The sequence below is a fragment of the Melanotaenia boesemani genome, chromosome 10 (assembly GCF_017639745.1).
Source record: "Melanotaenia boesemani isolate fMelBoe1 chromosome 10, fMelBoe1.pri, whole genome shotgun sequence".
Lineage (NCBI taxonomy): Eukaryota > Metazoa > Chordata > Actinopteri > Atheriniformes > Melanotaeniidae > Melanotaenia > Melanotaenia boesemani.
In genome coordinates this window covers 27,353,040-27,374,687 of record NC_055691.1, presented here as the reverse complement: position 1 = coordinate 27,374,687, position 21,648 = coordinate 27,353,040, and positions in this window count along the sequence as shown.

Below are 21,648 nucleotides of genomic sequence, written 5' to 3'. Positions count from 1 at the left end.
CCCTGGTGTAGATAATTTGGATGCAAACATGTTTAAGGTTGCTGCTAGGCTACTCTCCAAGCCAATATGACATATTTTTAACAAATGCTTACTTAGTGGGATCTGTCCTGAGCCTTGGAAGGTGTCTAAACTTACACCCTTCCTTAAAGACAGTAAGGGAGGTTTTACTGGTTCTAACTATAGACCTATTAGTATACTCCTTGTGCTTTTATGGCATTCTCATAGCAAAGTTCAAATGTAATGGCTTTTCTCCTCTGGCTTGGATTAAGGGCTACCTCTTCGACAGAACACAGCGATTATTTTTTAACGGTAGTTTTTCTGCCAGTTGGAATATGTTTTGTGGAGTCCCGCAGGGAAGTTATTTAGTACCTTTTTTATTTTAAATTTTTATAAATGATCTACCTTGTGCTGTTAAAAATGCTGATCTGATTATGTATGCAGATGACTCAACTTTATTCTGCACATCACACACGTCAGTACTGCTGAGGGAGAGGACTGAGTTGAACAACATAACCAAAGGGTAAGAATGAACCAGCTGGTATTAAATACTGCCAAGACAAAAACCATTGTATTTGGAAGTAGGTATGCTCTTGCTAATGCCACTGCGCTTAATTTATTTGTAGGTGGGGTATCAGTCAAAGAGGTGACTAAGACTAAATTGTTAGGTGTTAAATGAGGTAATCTATTGTCTTGATCTGACAAGGTTGATCATATTGGTTTGAAGATGGGAAAGGGCATTGCAATTTCAAGGAAATGCTCTGCCTGTGTTGCATCTGTTATGCATGATGTCTGGTCACTTGTTCTGTCGCATTTGGAGTACCTCCCTGTTATTTGGTCAAGTGCTGCTGTGACACAAAACTTACAAAACTTCAAATCGCACAGAATAGAGCAGTCCAATTAGTTCTTTATTGTTCTTTCCGGGCCAATTTATGCAATGCATAAACAATTTTTATGGTTAACTGTTGAGGATAAATTCAAACATTGTCTCATGATGTTCATACATACTGTGACATGAAATGGTACACCACATTTTTCATGAACAGATAGAGTTTTCAGGGTTTTGCCATTGACATAACACTTGACAAGTGAGCACAGCTCTTTTGGAGGTGCCAAAACAACAAAAACAAATTATCTTTCAAAAAAGTTACTTGAACACAAATTAATGAGTACTATATAAACTGGCAGATGCAATGTAACTGTCTTTATTTACAACAAATTTATAAACCTCTGATTAGATTTTTGCTATTTTTTTCTAAATGTATGCATTTGCAACCAATTTGACTGTTGTTTGATTTATATGCAGTGACTTTACTTATTTGCTGATAAGTGTAAGTATAAGTCATTTTGTATTTCCTGTTTTAACACATAGTGCAATTTTGACCTTGGTATCTTTTTTATTGTTGTTGCATTATTGTGCGGATTTCAGGAAGATTAGCGACCACTTTGTGGAAGCTAATGGGGATCCTAATAAATAAATAAATAAATAAATCAATTTTCACACATCGATTGGTTACTACAGAGTCCAGACTTAAGCCCCATTAAGAATATTTGGTACATGCTGGAGAAGGCTTTGCACAGTGGTCGGACTCTCCAATCATTAAAACAAGATCTTGGAGAAAATGTAACATTGGATGAAAATGAATCATGTGACATTGCAGCAGCTTATCGAAACAATACCACAGTGAGTGTGTGGTGTAACTCTAGCTAAACAAAATATTAGCGTGACCTTTTCTTTGGTGGCAACTTTTTCTTTGCCAGGCAGTTTATACTGAACATTGAATGCTGTAACCAGAGTCTAGTCAGATGCCCTTGTTAATGAGGAGATTAATTAATCGACAGTATATATTGGGTGTTGAAAAGCCTTCCAACATAAGTTTGTTTATCTTCAACTTTATGATAGAAGATTGTTCTATAAACACATTAAAGGTGTAATATAACTGTTTCCTGAATTAGCTAGCAATGAGGGAACAAGAATGTGCTCTGGGAGCTTGTTGTGGTTACACAAATAAAAGAAAACATAAGTGTGTAATTAGGTTTAGGCATCAAAAGCACTTCAGTTAAGAACAGGAAAAGACAGTGGCTTCAGTAAATTATTTCTTGTCCCTCAAGGCAATTTCATCTTGTTTTTCAGTGTCGAAACAAGACGACAGTCTTAACCTTTACTGAGGGATGTTTAGTGTCTGCACATAACCTTAAGGAAAAATAATTAATGAGTCAGTTTTCACCTCACTCACAAAAAAAATACTAATGTCACTTGAAGGCATGGGGGTCAATTTTACATGCTCAGCCAGTGCTGAATCATGAGAGGAATTCTTCACAAACCAGTGACCAATTTCATGGTAAATTTTTGTCAAGGACTACATATGTTTGGGGAATGTAAAGCAAAGCAGCAGGAGGCAGTTCAGCTGGATTAAGTCTGCTCATCAGTTTATCATTTATCAGACAGCATGAGCTTCAGTACAGAATGGGAAGGAGGAAAAATATCAGATTCTCCACAGCCATACTTTCCTTTGTACTTCAGGATTAACAATAGGGCTGAGAAGACCTGATGAGTTTAAAGCTTCATAGGAGAGTAGGGTTAAAGAAAGCCAGATCAGAGCAGATATACCATTAGAGAGTGTCATAAATCAAGACTTCTTATTGGAGAGGGGATCCAGACCACCTGGCCATTCTAACAATAACATTTATTTTGAGACGCCTCAATAAGGATACGTTTTTAAGGACAGAATAGTATCTTGTATTAGACTTAAAGATGTTTAATTAATGTTGTCTGATTTGTTTTGTTCAGAAAAGCAATAAAAAGTAAACATGAATCACTGGCAAGAATTTGCCACTTAAGTGCTTGTGTCACACATTCACAGTGATCATAATGTTAGAGTCAGGCTGACACCCAGGCTTCTCAGAAAGATAAGTGCATTTCTCTCTGAGGCCTTCACAGGCCTGCCAACTTCCTGCAGACACCTCTTCCTTTCTGCACTTCCTGATGTTATCATAATCCTGGACCCAGAGTGGACCTTTGTGGCTCATGGCCTCATCTTCCGCTAGCACACGTGTGCGTCACATTATCTGTTGAGAGGCCAGACACTGCATCCTGTCAGGTGGGGGAGGGGTTATGCAGCAATGTCGGTAACAGGAAAAGGAAGAAGACAAGACCAGGATTAGGTGAGAGAATGGAAGGAATCAAGCACAATTTCTATTCCATGTATCATTCAATCATTTCAGAACAACTTTCATGTTTTCAAAACTTAAAAAAATGCTTAAAAATATATGTTTTTAGGAACTAATGTGGCTTACCAGGAGATAAACATATTAATTACCACACTACAAGGTGACTGTTATAATTTGGAATAGCTTGTAAAATAAATAAATAGATATTAAAGAACGTTCAGTTGCGGCAAAATAAAATAGCTAAAATGAGGAACTCAACATATCTGTGTGCACTGGCACATATGTAAATGCTGGCCTTTAACTTGGCTGTAGTGTGAGTATAAGTCAAGTCATGAGCTTGGTCTGGTTCTGCACACTTAGCTTGGCTTGGAGCTCTTATTTCAATGGATGCCTAAGTAGAGTTTGACTTTGAAAGCTTTGATCCGGAGGCAATGCTGTGGCATTTGACTTCTACCTCAAAAAAAGCAGTGTGTCAGACCTCCTGGGTCACTGGGATCACTTATCGCAGCTGAAAATAACCAGTGGCAAGCCACGATTTGGGGTATCTAAAAGAGGGCTGACATTAGCAGGTGCCCTGAGGTGGAATAGAGACAGCTACAGAGTAGGTCACTGACCTTGGACCATAGAGAACTTCTTTTCTTTTTCAGTCTTTTCTTTAACCCGAAGGCCTGGTTTCACTTAGCAGAAAGGTTCCTTAGCTAAAAGTGGTGTACAGCAATTTAACCAAGTGTAGAAACATTAAAATGAGGATCAATAAATTAAATGGAACAAGTAAGGTCATACTTTCCACAACCATTGCTGTATTATTAGAAATATGAAGTCCCTTTTTTGTAACTTGAAATCCCACATCATTAAAATGTTAGATGTTGCTTTAAATGTTAGGCAGTGGCAAAAGTTTTACTGTTAGATGTTGAAATGTCTATTGTGCTTTTCTACATTTTCTGATTCGGAGGAAAATAAACATGCGGAGGAGAGAGTTTGTTCGAAGAAACAAAAACGGAACAGAAAGATTTGCTACTACCAAACGTTTTTGTTTTCTTTATTTTAAAATACATTTCACAATTTATTCCTTAAGATTTAAGTGAGCCAAGCCTTCCGCAAAAAAATTCCATCTTTTAAAGTTGAAACAAACTCGAGTTACATTCACAATATTTGCTTTGATAGTGGATCGTGAATATTGCAGAATAAAGTCTCTGAGATAAAATAATGTCTAACTAACAACCAATGCCTTAGTCTTATATTTCACTGTAAAGAATAGCAACATTGGTGGTCTTTGTAATTTTGTGTCAAGGGGATCATATAGCATTACTGAAGTAACTCCTACAACTCAACACAAGGCACTGATCCTTGTGTGACACCAGCAGGTGCTCTTTATTATTTCTCATTTTGTGCTCAGTTCTCTGAATTACTACTAAGAGACCTATTTACGTTATAATAGTCAAAGATCATTTGCCCGAGAAAATGTTGCCAGTTTATGTTTCTCTACACCAGTGTTTCTCAATCCTGATCCTCAGGGACCACGGCCCTGCATGTTTTAGTTCTGTCCAACTCCAGCACACCTGATTCAGATTAATTGAACTGCTTGTCAAGTTCTTTGCAAGCTTGCTAACGAGCCCTTCATTTGAGTCAGGTGTGTTAAAGATGGACATCTCTAAAATATGCAGGGCAGTGGTCCCCGAGGAGCAGGATTGAGAAACACTGCTCTACACCAAAGATGTGTGTAAAGTCAATGTTCCTGAATAGCCCAGCTTCACTCCTAATTGCTGTCTAATAGTAACTCTGTCATGAGAATGATGGTGGTGAAAAGATGGACTTTAAACCAACCTAGGATCTTTTCATTGACTGTTTTGTTTTTGTTTTGTTTTGTTTTGTTTTTTTTTAACAAAGTATCTATAGGTCTTTAGTCCTAACTCGTTCAATGAAAGTTTATGAAATTGCTTACCAGAAGTGTTTTTTCAAACTTTATTGACCATAAACATTGTAATCAATCACAAATAAAAGGCAAAGTTTGACAAACGTTGAAGTGAAAGAAGTGTAAGAGAAAGTATTGAAATTATCCTTTATTTATTTATTTAACAAGTGGTATATTGTCTCTAAGATTTGGTTCTGTACTAGGAGTGATAAGATTCGCTGTTCCTCCGTTTGGCTCGGCTCAGCTCGTTTCTCTGCTCGATTGACTGGTCCTCGCTAGCGTTAGCTTAAAAAAATAGGGCTTTAATTAGAAATTTGGCAAAGATATCTCGTAATTTATCCTGTTTTTTTGATGTGCAGAAAAACTACTACTACTACTTTTAGCTGATATTAATTGGGTCAGATAAATAACATGTAGCTCCAGGTGATAGCATTTAAAAAAAACATGTGGATGCAGAGTAAAACTGTAGTTCCTCCTCCTACATTTGCCCTTAAGATCTGTAAAAGATGATCAATGTTCAGTTCAGTCTGTCAGGTTGTTTCATAAATCTATGTTCACTAGTGAGTAACCTGTTGACTCCTTTTTCAGATGCATCCTTCTGTCATAAAGCAAGATGCCTATGTGGAATGAACAAGCATGTCGTCTTTAGGGTTAAATATATATATATATATATATATATATATATATATATATATATATACTGTTCTATTCTGTGTTTTTATAGCCACCACCAGAACGACCAGTATCAGACCAGCACCAGATGTTCAAGTGTAACTGCTCAAAGATTGTGCTGGAAAATACCACAAGTATCTCAATCATGAGTCATTCTACAGTGGATACACAGATATGAATGACAACCCAAGGTACAACATCAATAACTAGTTTAATCTCTATGTAGACCAGAAGTGAAGAGCAGGAAGCAAGATGAACACTTGGCTGAAACACTTAGGGGCTGAGTTATGACGAGGGCAAAACTGCTGCGCTATTTAACATTTGCTGCGCAGTTTTGCTCTGGTTATGTTTCTACGATTAGCGCCTGATCTATTAAGACTGCTCCTGTTATCATTTGCGGAGCAAACAGCAGTATTTAAATGAGGATTTAGCGGCGCTGTTTGCTCTGTCATGTAAGGTTCTGGAGAGCAAGGAAACCGCAAACGCAAAATTAACTTTTATCCGATAGAAGTTGAGGCAAATAAAGGAGACAAATAAAAATATTGCGGAAGTCGAGGAAAAAAATCTAAATGTCACCAGAAATGCTGCAATATAGTTTCATATTCAAGTTCAATTTATTTATAAGGCACACTAACAACAACCTTTAGGAACCAAGGTATTGTACATATAAAAACATGCAAGGAACAAATAAGAAATAATAAAGGTTTAAAAGCCATGAAGAAATAATAATAATAATAATAATAATAATAATAATAATAATAATAATAAAAGACAGGCATGATAAAGTCTTTAAACTTATCCAGCAATTCTAATATTGCAACGCTGGATCGTCTCCACAATCCTCTTCTCTGGCATTCTAAATATATTAATATAATAGAAAAAAATGCATTATCTTAGTCGCCTTTCATGGTGTCTGTGCCTCCTCCTTAAAATTATTACTGCAGCCATTGCGCGTATACTGTTGTGCCAATTAGCACCTGCTTTTCAGAAACGCTATTTTTAGAGCAAACATAAACACCGCAAACTATTTGCGGGCTACATGAATCCCACTGCTGCGCAAACCAGATTTATTTGCATAGTCTCCTCCCACTAATGTGCACTTTCTGGCCGGAACGCCCATAATGCATATGCAGTAGCTTCAGAAACGCAAAGTGGAGAGCGGCGCAGTTTTGCCAGGATAACTGACGCAGTTCCATGTTTGCGGCTTTGATAGATAAGCTTGGGCCGATTTTAGCGGAGCAAAGCCGTCTGCACCTGTTTTAGTACACGCAAAGCGTTAATAGATCAGGGCCTTACTGTTTTCACAGGTAATGTGAAAAAATAGGAATCTAGCTTGCTTTGGAAATGGAAGGAAATTATTGGTTTATTGTGTTCAATATTTTATTCCTTTGAAATATAAAAACAAAACAATACATTCTTCAGAGCACCACAAGGTATGATTGGATCATTTCACTGTTTTGCAGATCTTGATCAAAGTCCTGGAAAATGTAGTGACCCAGCTAAAAGCGGAGGTCATAATGGTCAGTGGCAGCCTGTTTCAAGTCTGACTCCACATTTTGTTGGTTCATTGTTTATTGATTTGTTATGTTTGTTCATTTTTTAATGTTGAGTTTTCATTTATTCTTTCACCGATTAACTTGAGACACACATCAGAGCTCGGCTAAATCAGTGTTGCCAATTTAACTGATTTGGTGCTTTATTTAGCAAGCTTTCATATCCATCTAGTGACTTTATTTTGAAGAAGCAACTAGTCACAAATCTAGAGACTTTTGTATCAGCACCTAATGTCCCACACAGTTTTGTGTCTAAAAAGCCATTACAGTAACTGGAGACAATTACAATAACTGCTCTTCAATGTTGCTTTTAACTCATCGTCATCACGATTTCACCACTGGCTGAGAGGAGCCACTTTGTATGGCACCTCCTGAGGGCTAAGCCCCCTATGTCTTTAAATCCTAGAGATGTCCCTGACCACATGGATGATCATTAATTTAGCCACCCACTACACTCATGGCATCGCAGCTTTTAAAATCTAGCATGCATATAAGTCAAATACAATATAATTATTTAATTGTTGGAATACCATAAAAAGTAAAACTTTCTAGAAAACAGTAACAAACTTTTCCACAATAAATCTGAACTCACTTTAGCATGCTGCAATGTAGCCACTGCTGTCTGTACGTATTATATAAAATAACTGGTTAAATATAACTACTCTTGAAAGTAAATATCGTAAATGAATTTCTAGGTGATAATGGTTTATAAAAACTATATATGCATATTAGAAATGCAATATATATATGCATATTTATTGCATATTATTAAATATATTTCACTATTAGAATTAGTATGAATGGCTAGTATTTTAAAGCCTCCAAAATGCTTTTGTACAGTGACTGCTGACTTTCTTGCTGATTGAAAAAATATATGAGCTTGTGGATGCTGTAGGAACATTTGCTGTCTGTGTCTAAACTGCTGCAGCTGGGGCTTTACAGCACTGACCAAAGGCGTGCATCTCTGAAGCTTAGAAAAGTTGGGGCCACAGATGAACATTAGTTTGGCAAAAAAAATAGAAAAAAGTCCTTCCTCTGGAAACTGGGTTTCAAAGCATACAGTCACAAATGGATAAATATGGACCTTGAAATTTATTTAGACCAAATCAATTTATTCTCCAAGACAGATTCCCAAGAAATCAAGTTTTCTTCTTACAACAGGTTTTTGTTCAATAACCTCAATCTAGAGCTTTTGTAGCTCCACTGAATGAACATCCATACTATGATTTAACCTGTGTCCCAGTTTTTCTGTCCCTTGTTGAAAAAAAAGGAAATCAATGGCAGACAGTCATATACATCTGTGTTGTACAAATCCCAATGGATTTAATGGGAAAGTGTGTCCAGATTTTTGACTACAGCGTATATCTGAGGACATTTTATCAAAGAGGATTAACTCACAATCAAGAGGTAGAGAGGATTTCACAATACTGTGTTTAGAAATTGACGAGTTTGTTTCTAAAAACAAGTGACCCAGATAACAAAATCTCATTGAATCAACGTTGAAATGATCAGTCATTGATATTAAAATAACGTTGATTTCTGACATCGAAACCACACTGAAAGTACTCATTATGATCAATGTTGAATAGATGTTGAAAGTTCAACCACAACGGACAGTTTTTCAACATTGTTTCAATCATCATCTAAACCAGGGCTACTCAATTCGGTCCTACGAGGGCCGCAATCCAGCAGGTTTTCCATGTATCCCTGCACCAACACACCTGAGTCAAATTAGGTGGCTCTAACAGCCAATCAGGTTCTACACAATGACTCATTAATTTGACTCAGGTGTGTTGGTACAGGAATACATGGAAAACCTGCTGGATTGCGGCCCTCGTAGGACCGAATTGAGTAGCCCTGATCTAAACCATCCTTTTTGATTTATTTAATATTGAACCAATAGTTATTCAGTTACCATCTAAAAGGCATTTTATAATTTTTCACCTGTTTTTCCAAAAGAGTTTATCTAAGGAAAGAGACAGAAAAAATATGCATGTAATATTTAACTTAGGAACTCCATCTCCTGCATTCTCTTGCTCGGTGTGTCAGATGTTTAGCTACTCTTCTTCCTCCTTTAGTGATAACCGAACGTGTAATAAACGTAGCTTGATCGTAGCTTTGGAGGCGAGGCTCCACAAATTGGAAACTTGGCACAATGTTAAAGAACTCAATAGCTAGCCAGGCCTCTGTCGTGAAAGAGCAGAACTCAATAAAACTCACTATTAAATTCCACCCTTTCATTACATTATTAATTCATTTTAGAAAAATAAATATTTCCAATTTGAGATTTATTGATCTTTCACTCTTTTCCAAAATAAAATGGATTATTTTCCTGTTTCAATCAGTCGTTTTAGAGCTACGAATCAATGGGAAATAAGAGTAGGTGAAGCTTATGCAGATTTCCATGCACTGTTCGCTAATACTTGAAAGCAGTGGTTCAGTTTAATATGACTTAATTTAGTGCAAATGTGTTTGGCCCAAGCCTTATAAATCATTTGTTTTTGGCGACTTCTGCCATCAAATAAATTTCAGGTAAGTTTACTATTTAAATGTTAATCTGGGATTTTAGTGAACTTTGAAAGGGAGGAATGAAGACCTTTCATGAGCAAATGTATGCTCCAAAAATGACAAAGCCATTTAATTTTAAAGACCTGATAACCTTCACTCTTTAGCTAAGCCTAGTGTAAAGAACAGCAAGTTGAATTTTTTTGTGTTGTAAGGCACACTAAACACTGCAGGCTGCCAGAGAGGTTTCAAACCTTTAGTTTAGTTAAGCCATTAACGTCACACGGCTCCTTACTGAGCTGCAGCTCGACCACATATGAAAGGTGTTCTAATAATGCCATTAGTTCAGCAAAATATTTGGTTCTGATGGTAAAGACCTGAACAAATTACTTTTTTTTGTAATATCTAAATTAAAAAGACAGACAGACAGAGGTTATATATTGCCACATTGTGACAATCAAACACTTGGAAAGCATGGCCTCTTTATATTCAGATTCAAAAGCAATGATGAGCTGAAATATTCACTGGTGCTTTAAATTGTATCATACAAACCATTCTACTTCATTCTAAAGACGAGGCCATAGAAAATAATTACTTACTCTTTGTGTACTATGTAGGCAGAAGCTGCTTTCAAATGGTACTTTTTAACATGAGGGCATAGGTGGTACATGAAGGAATAGAGCGCAGAAGGCAGGGAGGGAAAGGAGAGACAGATCAATACGAGTCAGGAAATAAGGTAGAAAAGGTTATTTACTTGACATTGATCTGTTGTAGCGGCAGCAGAGCTTACCCTGTTTCTCTTTTGTTAACCTTTAAGCTTGAGTATACTCACAAATGACGGGGGAGTCAACTAACAGGTGTAATTTATGGATCGAAGGAGGTCGCAGTACCTCTGTCACTGCCTGGTGCTTTCACTGTTTCAGCCACAGAGAAAAATATAACATAAACAGCAAAAATAAAGACAACTTCAGTATGCAGAGCAGGATGACTTTATGGCAAGGCAAAGTCAATTGTGACACATCTTATAAGCACCTAATATTTACATATCTATTTCACAAATCATGGCTGAATTGTTAACATGCAATAGTGTTTGCAAAATGTTTAGTTTGAGAGGCATACAAGTCTCATGCCTACAAAGAAACTACCCCCAAAAATGCAAACTGAGTGCACAGAGACACAATTTACACCATACTAAAATAAGACAGTTGTGCACCTCAGTGAAAAGAGAGCATGGAGATAACTGGCAGTAGGCTTCCCATGATAACCACATTTACAACTTACAACATAATTACAAAAAGAAAGAAAAAACTTGATGGATCTAAACGTTTTACTAAGACTAAATTATACTTGAGTAAAGTGCACAAATTTCAGTAAAGAATTTGTCATTGTGGCTATAGCAAAGTGAACAAAACAACAACAAAAAGTATGTTGACTCACTTATGTGTCTTTTTTTCTTTTTCTTTTTTGTCTTTTTTTCATTACTTCTGGCAGAGAAAGGTCTTAAAATGAAATTATGTTTAACCCAGTTTTTTTTTAGTTTTTTTCCTGAGACCCAGACATAAAGTCCAATGTAAGGTCTTTCAAGGTGGTGGATGAGAATGTGGTGTCAGATTCTCATCAGACTTAGATATCATGATGCAGATGATGAAATGTCATCTTTTATAGCTGATAAGCTTTTGGTCAGTTAACTTTATCCACTTTTTAGGAGTAGGTTAACTGCAAAAACATGTGAACAACGTATAAAATTTTGCCTTTAGAATTAAAAAAAATGTCACAATCTAATGCAAAACTGTTACTAATCCCTAATTTCCGCTGGGTGTGTGTGTGTTCCACATTATGGGCTTGACACACAGGTGGTGACATCGCTCCTTCTCCAGTCATTTCCTATGAAACTTGTATGATGAGGCATAAATCACCTCCTCCAGCCAAGCGACAGGCAACACTTGTGCATGTGAAATGTTGTGCTCGTCCACGTAGATGTGCACATGGGGGCTTGTGATGCAACACAAGAAAATAGGGAAATGTTCATTTTTTGTTGCTGTCGCATGGTACTACAACCAACCAGTGAAGGTTTCATTGACTGATCATTTTTGCTGTGTCTGACTTTCTCCATACTTTATATAATACTCCACACAAAGATTATAGTAATGTAAATAAAAAGCAGCCACGTGTCACCAGGTTCTGGATTTATTTGGATCAGCCATGATCTCCTCCATCAAATGATGATATTCACCATGCTCTTGTTTGTAAAAGAGAATAACCCAGTAGAGTCAACAGCAATTTGAGTCAATTCGAGCAAAAGCTTCTGACTCTTCATCCTTGATGCCTTTTCTGTCACAGACTGTTTTGAAAATATCAAAATTCCCTCCGTTATCATAACCAATCAATTTTTTTGGGAGACAAGCGACCTCAGCAGTTCAGATTGGGCCAGTCAGGAAATTAGACACAGGAGCAGTGTAAAAACTTCCGGTAATTTTTAAAATAAAAGCCCCCGTGCAGCTATGCGCTTACTGAACTATGTAAACATCATGTCATTAACCGGTCAGGGGGTCTCAGTGTTTTTTGTTTTTTATTTTAATAATGGACGTTGAGACATTTATCCTGGAAGTGGAAGTCACAAGATTCTCCTGTGATCTTGTGGATCCAGCTAGGCAGACTGCACCTGCATGTGCTCCACATCTGACACGCTCCCGGTGTGAATTGACCTGCCACGGAGGTCAGAATGAAACTGTAGAGTAGCTGCTGAAACTGTGCACACGCACCCAGTGGAAAATGCGGGAAAAGTGAAGCCCCTGGAATTCCATTAGCTAATAACCACAGCAAGATAATTGCAAAATGTGAAATAATTTGAAATGGGATTGCACCAACAGCATCAATATGGAATAACAGCAACAGACACATAAGGCTCATTCCAAAATGCAAACAAAATGTTTAGATAACTTGACTTCTGAAAGTAGAAATTAGCTTGTCATTACTGCACAAAAACAAGTGAAACAAATAATCATGAACTAATGAAGATTTTGTTGAACTGATGGTTATTGGTTATGTGCTCTAGTACTGCACATCACCACTATTGGACTCAGCCCAGTCATGTCTTCAGAACATCCATCATGTCTCTTTTTTAGTCCATGAAGATGGCATAGACCTGATGCAGTGAATGGAGAACTATTTGTTCTTCCATATGCCAATACTTGTAATTGTTTTCTCGGGATCCTGCCAAATTCTGTCCTTTGCCAACAAGGGCCACATGTTCCCACAAAAGAAAGTCTGGCAAGTGGCACACAGACAATTTTGTAATAGGGCATCTGTAGGAAAACTAAGTCCTGGGAGCACCCAAATCAGTACAGCATAATATTGTTTCACTTCCCTTTCTCTCTACTGGTTGTTCTGTGTTATCATTCAGACTTGCTTCTTTTTTTCTCTCTTTCTCTCTTGGATTAAAACCATAGTAAAGACTAATACAGACTGTTTTCCTCCCCAAGAACTTACAATGCACCCCTCCTGGAACTAGCACTGTGGAAGGTCTTTCAGGACCATTTTAATGGCAGAAAATGTTACTGCTCCTACTCCAGAGTAGTATTTCTAAGCTACTCTGAAAAACTTTTAGGCAAGGCTCAAAGCTGATTTATTTTTTAATGCATCTGATACTTTTATAAACCTGTTGTACACTTGGATACACACCTCTGGCACATGGTTAAACTGCTGATTCAAGTCTATCAGTCTTTAAACTCTTACTAACAGCAGGTAACAATGCAGCAGCAATGTCATTTTTTTAGTATAATTGGAACAAACACAGTGCATATAAATCGGATAAAGATAATGTCCATATGTGGGAGTGCATATGGACTTGGGTTTAGTGTTTAGTAAAAGAAGTTTACATTTTTCTAATGAGAGTCTGTGGAGACAAAGATATTTAAACATGTTGATCCCTTCTGGCCATTACTACTGGGCTTTAGGCTGTTTCCATATTGGTGAATCTCTTATGAGCAGGGACCAAGTGTAACTTACAAATCAAGACAACCATCAGCGTCAGTCATAAAAATAATTACACTTCCACAAGTTTACCAAGTTTCTACAATATAAATAAAGAATACCTCATGGTGATTATGGCTTGAAACAATGTTCCCATTATCAAAGATTTAAGTGCATGAATTAAAATCATGTGTTTGTACATGTACAAGAAAGCTTTCCTTTAGCTTTGTTGTGGCTGTGCAGATAAGCATCCACTTTAGGGCATGTTGTGTCTGACTGTTAATACCAGCAACTTCTCATGTCCTTCTGCTTACACTTTTATGGCATTTTCATTTCAAGATGTGGAATTTTCTCATTTTGTCACCTGAACTGACTGAAACTTGGCCAGTCCCACTGAGTTTGTAGGTCTGCTAAATAAACATGCATTGGTTGTTCAGGTTCACAACCTTTCCACAAGGCACAACCATGTGCTCTAATGGAAACATTCAATGTTGTGCTAGAAGCTGTCTTTTTTTTTCTGTCCCATTCCTGAATTTCATTTAGTTAGACAAAAATGGCTGCATACATAAAACGAATAGAGGTAAACACTTATGCTAACCAATGAATACTTGAGTAAATACATGCCCTGCTTTGTCACAAGGGTCGTACAACCAATGAAAGCACAAAGAGTAAAAAATGTATATACATATTTTATTGTCCTTGTACAGGTGCATGTGTATAGGCACTTCTCAGAAATAAGTCCATTGTGTATTCTGGTGACTCATTTTCAGGGAGGAAGTAGACCCATGGGGTGAGCTGACCCTAAAGGAGCCAGGAAATTTGTTTTTTTGCTCCTGAACTTGGCTATATCTCACTTTCTAGAGGTGCCTGTCCCACTCACTCACTCTCAAGGACCAAGCCAATCTCCCTTTGTAAATAGAACTATGTTTTATAATTCCCCCTCTCTCTCAGATGACCATATCAATAATGCAGAGGAACCGCATCTGTCCAGAACCATGAGATTATTTCTCTGATTTGAGCTGGCAGTTATGGTAATAGTTTGGCAAACAATCTACTCGAGCAACAATGACCACAGATTACAGCTGTTTTCCGATCAAAGAGACTGCAGAGAGGCCCATGATTGATTGCTCACCAAGAGACAGAGTCAGGCAGTTCAGCCCCCAACATCTTACTTTTGCCTCTTCGCTCTGATAACGGAAACATTCTTTTAATTCTAATCTGCTATATCTTAGATAACATAGGGCTGTTTAAACATTTCACAAACCATACTCCAGTGAGGGCATTTCCTTTGAAGAAAGTTTGTCAGCGACTAAACTGAAACAAGTTAAAAACATAATTGTTCAATTAATAAATATACATATAACTTTAGATGCCCTAGTATGTGCATTATGCTGGTTAACCCTTAAATGTAAAACAGAGTTAAGACCCACTCACTGGCTGCACAATATATTTGCTGATGCAAAGAAATCTTTATCTAAATACCTTAGATATCCAACAAAGATGCTCATTACCTATTAATGACACAAAAGCTGCAACACCATGTGACTAATATTAATTTGCATATATATTATAACAGGGACATTTGTGATTAATGGCATCCAAGCATGTCACATGAGGACTGGGAAAAAAATGCGTCATGTAGAGCTTTGATATTCTTACACTGAACCCTACCTAGACAGTTCTGAGTTACTGCATCTACAGTGTTATATGCATTTGGGGCCAGTCATACAGCATTATGATAAAATGATAAATAGTAAGCTTAATCGAGAGAACATCTTGTAATTTGATCAAAGCATTTCATTGCACAACATTACCTGAGATTATTGCATCAGTGCACTAATTATTATTTACAACTCACTGAACCATAAAATTCTGGGTGGAAATACTGGGTTGCCCACACTTCACTCAAATGCAACCTATAAAATATGAGAAAAATAAAAAATGGAATAAAGAATTGTTTTGATGACAAGGACATTGTCAGATAAGTGGAGAAGGGCAGTCAGAGAGCTATTTAGAGTGACGGTAAATGGCCTTTTTACCATTCCAGCTTCCCCCGCCCCCCTTTCCCGTTTAGGGATGGCATTAGAGACTGCAGCCTGACATACATTTTTTATAGCTTCATAAAGTCGTCCAATGACCAGGTCACCCTTCTCATAACTAGGGAGCAGAACGCTTGAAAAAAGCCATTCATCACCATGAAAGGGCCTGCTTGTCCAAGCGCCTTCAAACATGCACACAGTCTGGCAAGAGACGCTCAGCACAAATGCTAACGTACTTCTGCCACTAATGCCAGATGACCTTCTCACATCTATTAGCGGGATGGCTGACGCAGAGGGCAGACACGAGCCCTCCTTGTCTCCTGCAAAGATTTCAATGACAAGGAATAGAAAATATCATGCATGATAATGGCTGTTGCCACGAACAAAGCAATCTTCCCCTCTTTTTAAACAATACAAGGTAATGTCAGGTAAATATGAACTATTCCATGATTAATTATACGCACAAGAAATCTCTGCCTCCAACTATATTGCCCTGCAAATTAGTCATTATTGTAGAGGTGCAGCTAGAGGTAATCTAACGGAATAACATGACATGCTTTTTTAAATGTGTCCCCTTTGATTTGGCAAGTCAGAGGGACCTCCAGTGAAGAACTGGAACACCCCTCACAGACAAACCATCAGACCACCAAACCCCATTAGTGTGCAATTAGTGACAGCTGGTGGGTTGTCAGCTTGGTAATGGCCTCAAAAGGAGTACCAGTGGAATACAAAATCAACGTGTGATGCGGTGCTTTAAACCCTGGCAAAAGCAGGCAAAACAGAAAGCTCATTATATGGAGGCTCTTATATGTAGGTTTTCATTCCCAGATCTATAAAATGTACAACACAATGCTACTGAGTGCTACTAGTCTGAATGATCGATGTTTTTTCTATGCATGACATTATAACAAGAGGGAATGGATGCTGGGCATTGTGAAAATGTAGATCTAATCAGCTAATCTCATTTTACCTAAAGGTGTGCTATTTTGGTTCACTAACAGTTTCTCTTCTTGCTGGCCTTTCACTTCAAACGCAAGGGCTAAGCTATGTCAGGCACCAGAGGTGGATGGACAGAGAAGGAAAGGGGAGGAGGAGGGGTTTGAAGTAGTTTAATAATTTATTTAAGAGGGAAAGAAGGCAGCCAAGGGGAACAAATAGTGTTTCTCCCAGAACCAAGCCCCTCTGACCCCAGCGCTGCGTACCTGAAGCCCAAGCCCCATCGCATTAGTGAAATTCTTATTTGATGGCATTTTAATATTCTGCCTTGATGACTTTTTAGCAACATTTACTTTCGGAGGTCTCGAGCGCTTCCCCCTGAGGAAATGAAACATGTCAAAACCCATTACGAAAAAATCAAAATTTAAATACCTCAGCCGTGTTAGCGGTAATACACACAATCCCCACCGCTCAGAGGCAAGGCTCACAAACACTCATCTGCTTGCCGGCTCGTAATGAGTCTGTTTGATGGGTAAGCGATTTGTGGGTCACCGAGCATACGTTACAGATCCAATTTAACCCTTGATTGCTTGTACTCTGGAGGACCTGGGAAAACGTGTTATTGAAATTTAATACCAGATCATTTCTTCTTCCTCCCATGCAGGGACAAAGGTATGCTTACATGACTTTTCCGATGGCCTGTGTAGATGGGGGAGGCGGTGGGAAAAGCAGCCAAGGAAGAAGGGGAGAGACAAGACAACAGAGAAAAACAAAGACAATTTTATGCATGGATGTAATCTTGGCTTCATCTGCAGGTCTTGCTAAACACCAATCCAATTAGTTCCTGAGGGCACTCCATTGAACACCAACTCACTTGAATATGAGGTTTCTATCATGTTATATATCATTTTTATATTAATGTTTACAGCAGTTTGCAATCAGCTGTTGGTGTTTACACTAAAAATGATGATTCACCATCATATCAAGAAAAATAGATCTCATACTCTTTTATAATGTCACTCACGTGATTTGAAACAGACAAATCCAGACAAAAAATTCTATTAAATTACAAAAAAACAAAAAAAAAAAACAAATATAGTTTTATTTTTAGTCCATTTCATTTTATTTCAACAAAAAACAAAAAAAAACTCATTGTTTCCATGAGGGTAAACAAAAACCAGAAGGAGGATTCACAGCTTGCCCCATTCACACTTGGTATAAATGTGTCATGACCTTCATGTTTGTGCCTGCACGTACACGTCTTTATATAAGACTGAAAAGCAGGACATACAGCATATAATGTTTGCCATTATGTGTTAAAAAAAAAGTACTAGCTAATTAAAAGTTGCTTTCTTTGTTGTTATTTTCTTTTTTCCCATTCACAGATGCTTATAATTAATATTTTTAACGTTTCAAAACTTCGAAAAACCACTTAATATGATGCATCAACCAGCCAAATTGCATGTATCTTAGATGTGAAGCTAAACAAACAATAGAAATAATATTCAAGAAAAGTTCAAGGTATTTAACAAACAGAATCTTTGTGATTGCTTCACATGTGGCATTAAGAGTGGAACTGCATGCTGCTAGAATATGCCTGAAAAAGCCACAGGACTTGTATAAGATAAGTCACTGCTAGTCTTTTTTTCTGCCATCAGCTTCAAATGTGAACTGACAGCCATGAAATGTTTTGGGCTGAAACCATGCTCTCTTGAGGTTTAGAGGTGGGGTTTTAAAAGTCTTGTCATGAACATCACTATTAAGATTGGAAGAGTAAAATCACTTATGATAGCATCCACTTATTATTAGCCACTGTTGTGTTAATCCAATTCCTTATATTTGATATTATAAAGTCTAAATAATGCTAGAAGTCTGAATGGACCAGGAGAGAAGACTGACTGGAAAGGGAGCTAATTGTGAGCTCAAGTGAGCAGTCGGCATGCAGGCATGGCTCATTCACAGTATTTGTCATTAGACTAGAGTGTAGGGAGAGAATAGAGTGCACTGCACCATTCGTGTGTAACCAAGATTTATGCTAATGTCTCCCTGCATATGCTTATTCTACATATCTATATTAAACTTAATAGACTGTTACATTGCTTCTTAACCTCGGCTTCCATACATGATTACCTTCTCTGATTTCTTTGCAAAATGGCATATAAACACGGGGCAGGGATTTTATCAGCATGTCAGTGAGTTTGTTTCCAGTGGCAGCTCATGGCTCTCATAATCATTTTGATACTTCAGGGACTCTATCAGAAATGCTTGCCTAAGAGGCAACAGTTAACATGTCACTCTGCAATCTCCCAGAAAGCTTTGGTAGAAACCTGTATTTTTTTACTCTACATTTGCATAATGGGAGTGAGCCCATGAATTCTATGCAACCATAGTTCTTAAAGTAATATTAAAAAGTAGAAAAGACCATACTTTGACTGCATATTTTACTTACAAACCATGTGCAAATATCCAGGAGTTGGACCATAATAAAATACCATTCTGACATGTGTTTATTGTGTGGGTAATTAGAGTTTTATTTGAGAAAAACACATTTCTAGTTTAAATAGTCAATATTATTGTCAGTTAGCTGATGGACTTTAGAGCCAAAAATAAGATTGTCAATAGAATTAGACACAATGTCATGCTGATTTTATGCAGTATGGCAAATGATAGTTTCCCTAGCTTGCGTTAGCTTTTTATTTATATAACAAAAACAAAAGTAAATAAATTATCGTCCAAGTCTACTAAATCCTGGTCTAATTAAAGGACAATGATTTATGACAGGTTGTTGTTAAACGTGAAAGTGTCAGACTAAGGTGCCTTGTTTCAAGTGGATGTATTGTGTGAGTGTCGTGCTGGTCAGATGGCTTTTCCCAGAGGTGCAATGAAAGGTATTTGTTACCTGCACCCATCTGGCATTTTGCTAACCTAATTTGTGCAGAAGTTGAGGAACATTCTCAACTGGGTTGTGCCTTCAGCAAGACACGCTGCTATTTTAGTGTCAAGGATGAAAATGGTTACCATTGTTGCTTTATTTATTAGCTATGTCAACATGTAGCATTTCCTTTGTTTTATCTGCATGAAATAGTAATAATATTAATTTTAAATATAATAATAAGACATTTTTATTTGTTTAGCATTTTATATTATCGGGAATCTCAAAGTGCTTACAAAAACAGGAATAATAATAATTTAAAAAAATCAATAAAATACTATCTAGCAGAAGACTTTTTAAAAAAGGAAGGTTTTCAAGTTTTGCTGAAAAACTTCTAAAGACTGCAAACATCTCAGGTGGTCTGATAGGGTATTCCACAGTCTTGGGGCAGCAGCTGGAAAAGCCCGATCACCCATGCTACGAAGCTTTATTAGTAATTTAAACAAGCTACAACTAGATAGATAGATAGATAGATAGATAGATAGATAGATAGATAGATAGATAGATAGATAGATAGATAGATAGATATTGTCTCAATAGGATGTAGACCATGTTTTAGCTTAGGGGTCAGGACTCAGCAGTCAGGAGAGGAGAGGAGAAGGACTTTTTAGTGCAATGTCTCACAACAATGTCTGTTTAAATAAGAGTTACGATTATTTTCTAACATTGTCCACTTTATTTTAATTACTATACTTTAAATATGTAATGTTTGATGTGTAAAATAGCAACAAAAAAGGAAATAAAGAAACAGAAAAAATGTAGTGCATGAAAAGAAACAGAAAAAAAATCCTTAAAACCATGTGGTCAGTACAGGATTTGATCTAAGCTCATTCATTTCATAGCTTATCATTTTGCTCCAATCTCTTCAACCTACAAATGTGGATTTTCTTGTGTTTTTTCAAGTGAAAAAGATTGCTCATATGATCCAGAAATGATTGGTTCATTCTGCTGTAGTTAGCTATTTGTCAAGTCTTGTTTTTTTTGTAGCAAATAAATCTACATAACAGAAGGAAATACTCATTTATTTGACTTAAAAAGGAGCTGTAACACAGTATTGATGGTTTCTATCCAACAATTGTGCAAGATATCCACTTGCCCCAAACAGATTTTAGGTTCTCACTTTACAGCTCACACACTCTTAACTGCCTTCTTCCCAACACTACCCACTTTGCCAGGGCCTTGACTTACAAAGTGCTACTTCAGTCTTGGTTTCATTGTAAAGGCTTTCTAGAGAAAAGGGAAAAGCATCTAAAAATAAAAGAAAAAAGGGAGAAAAAAAAGCCTACTCTGGACACTTATGACCCCCATGCAATATAGCGGACTTACTCTTTGGCTAACAGTCAGCACATTGTTTCCGCTTGTCCCTCAAAGTAATAACCTCAGCACTGTCAATAACCTCTCTATTCATTCTCTAACCTTCCCATCTTTTCAATTTACTTGGCCAACTTCCAAAAATCGTGAAAGAAAAACGTTAAAATGCCCTGGACATAAGCCTTCAATGCCTCAACGTAACTGCCTCTTTAAGCGTAAGACAAAAATATCAGGGCTCTTTAGCATGCCAATGAGACTGCACAGAGTGCAGGGTTTTCCAGTGAACGGCTGGCAAGAAGGGCAAAAAATTTACAATTTAGACAGAAAATCACAGGGATAGAAAACGCTTTAAGCAACACAGAAATACCCAAAGTATACAAAAACACTGAACTTTTTTTTTTTTAACTTTACATGAAATATATTACCAGCAATCTTTGCATATATCCTTATATGAATTGCTCATCGCATAATAATTTGTTTTATAATATATCTCAACAATAAGGGCTGGGGTCTCACTTTCTAAATGTTTTAATCTCCTGCAGAACATTTACACTTTGGATCTACGGCGGTAGCTGCAAGCTTTTAAAACTCCAATTTCATTGAAAGCAACCTCCCCCCCACACCACCACCATCTTCTTTTTTTATCCA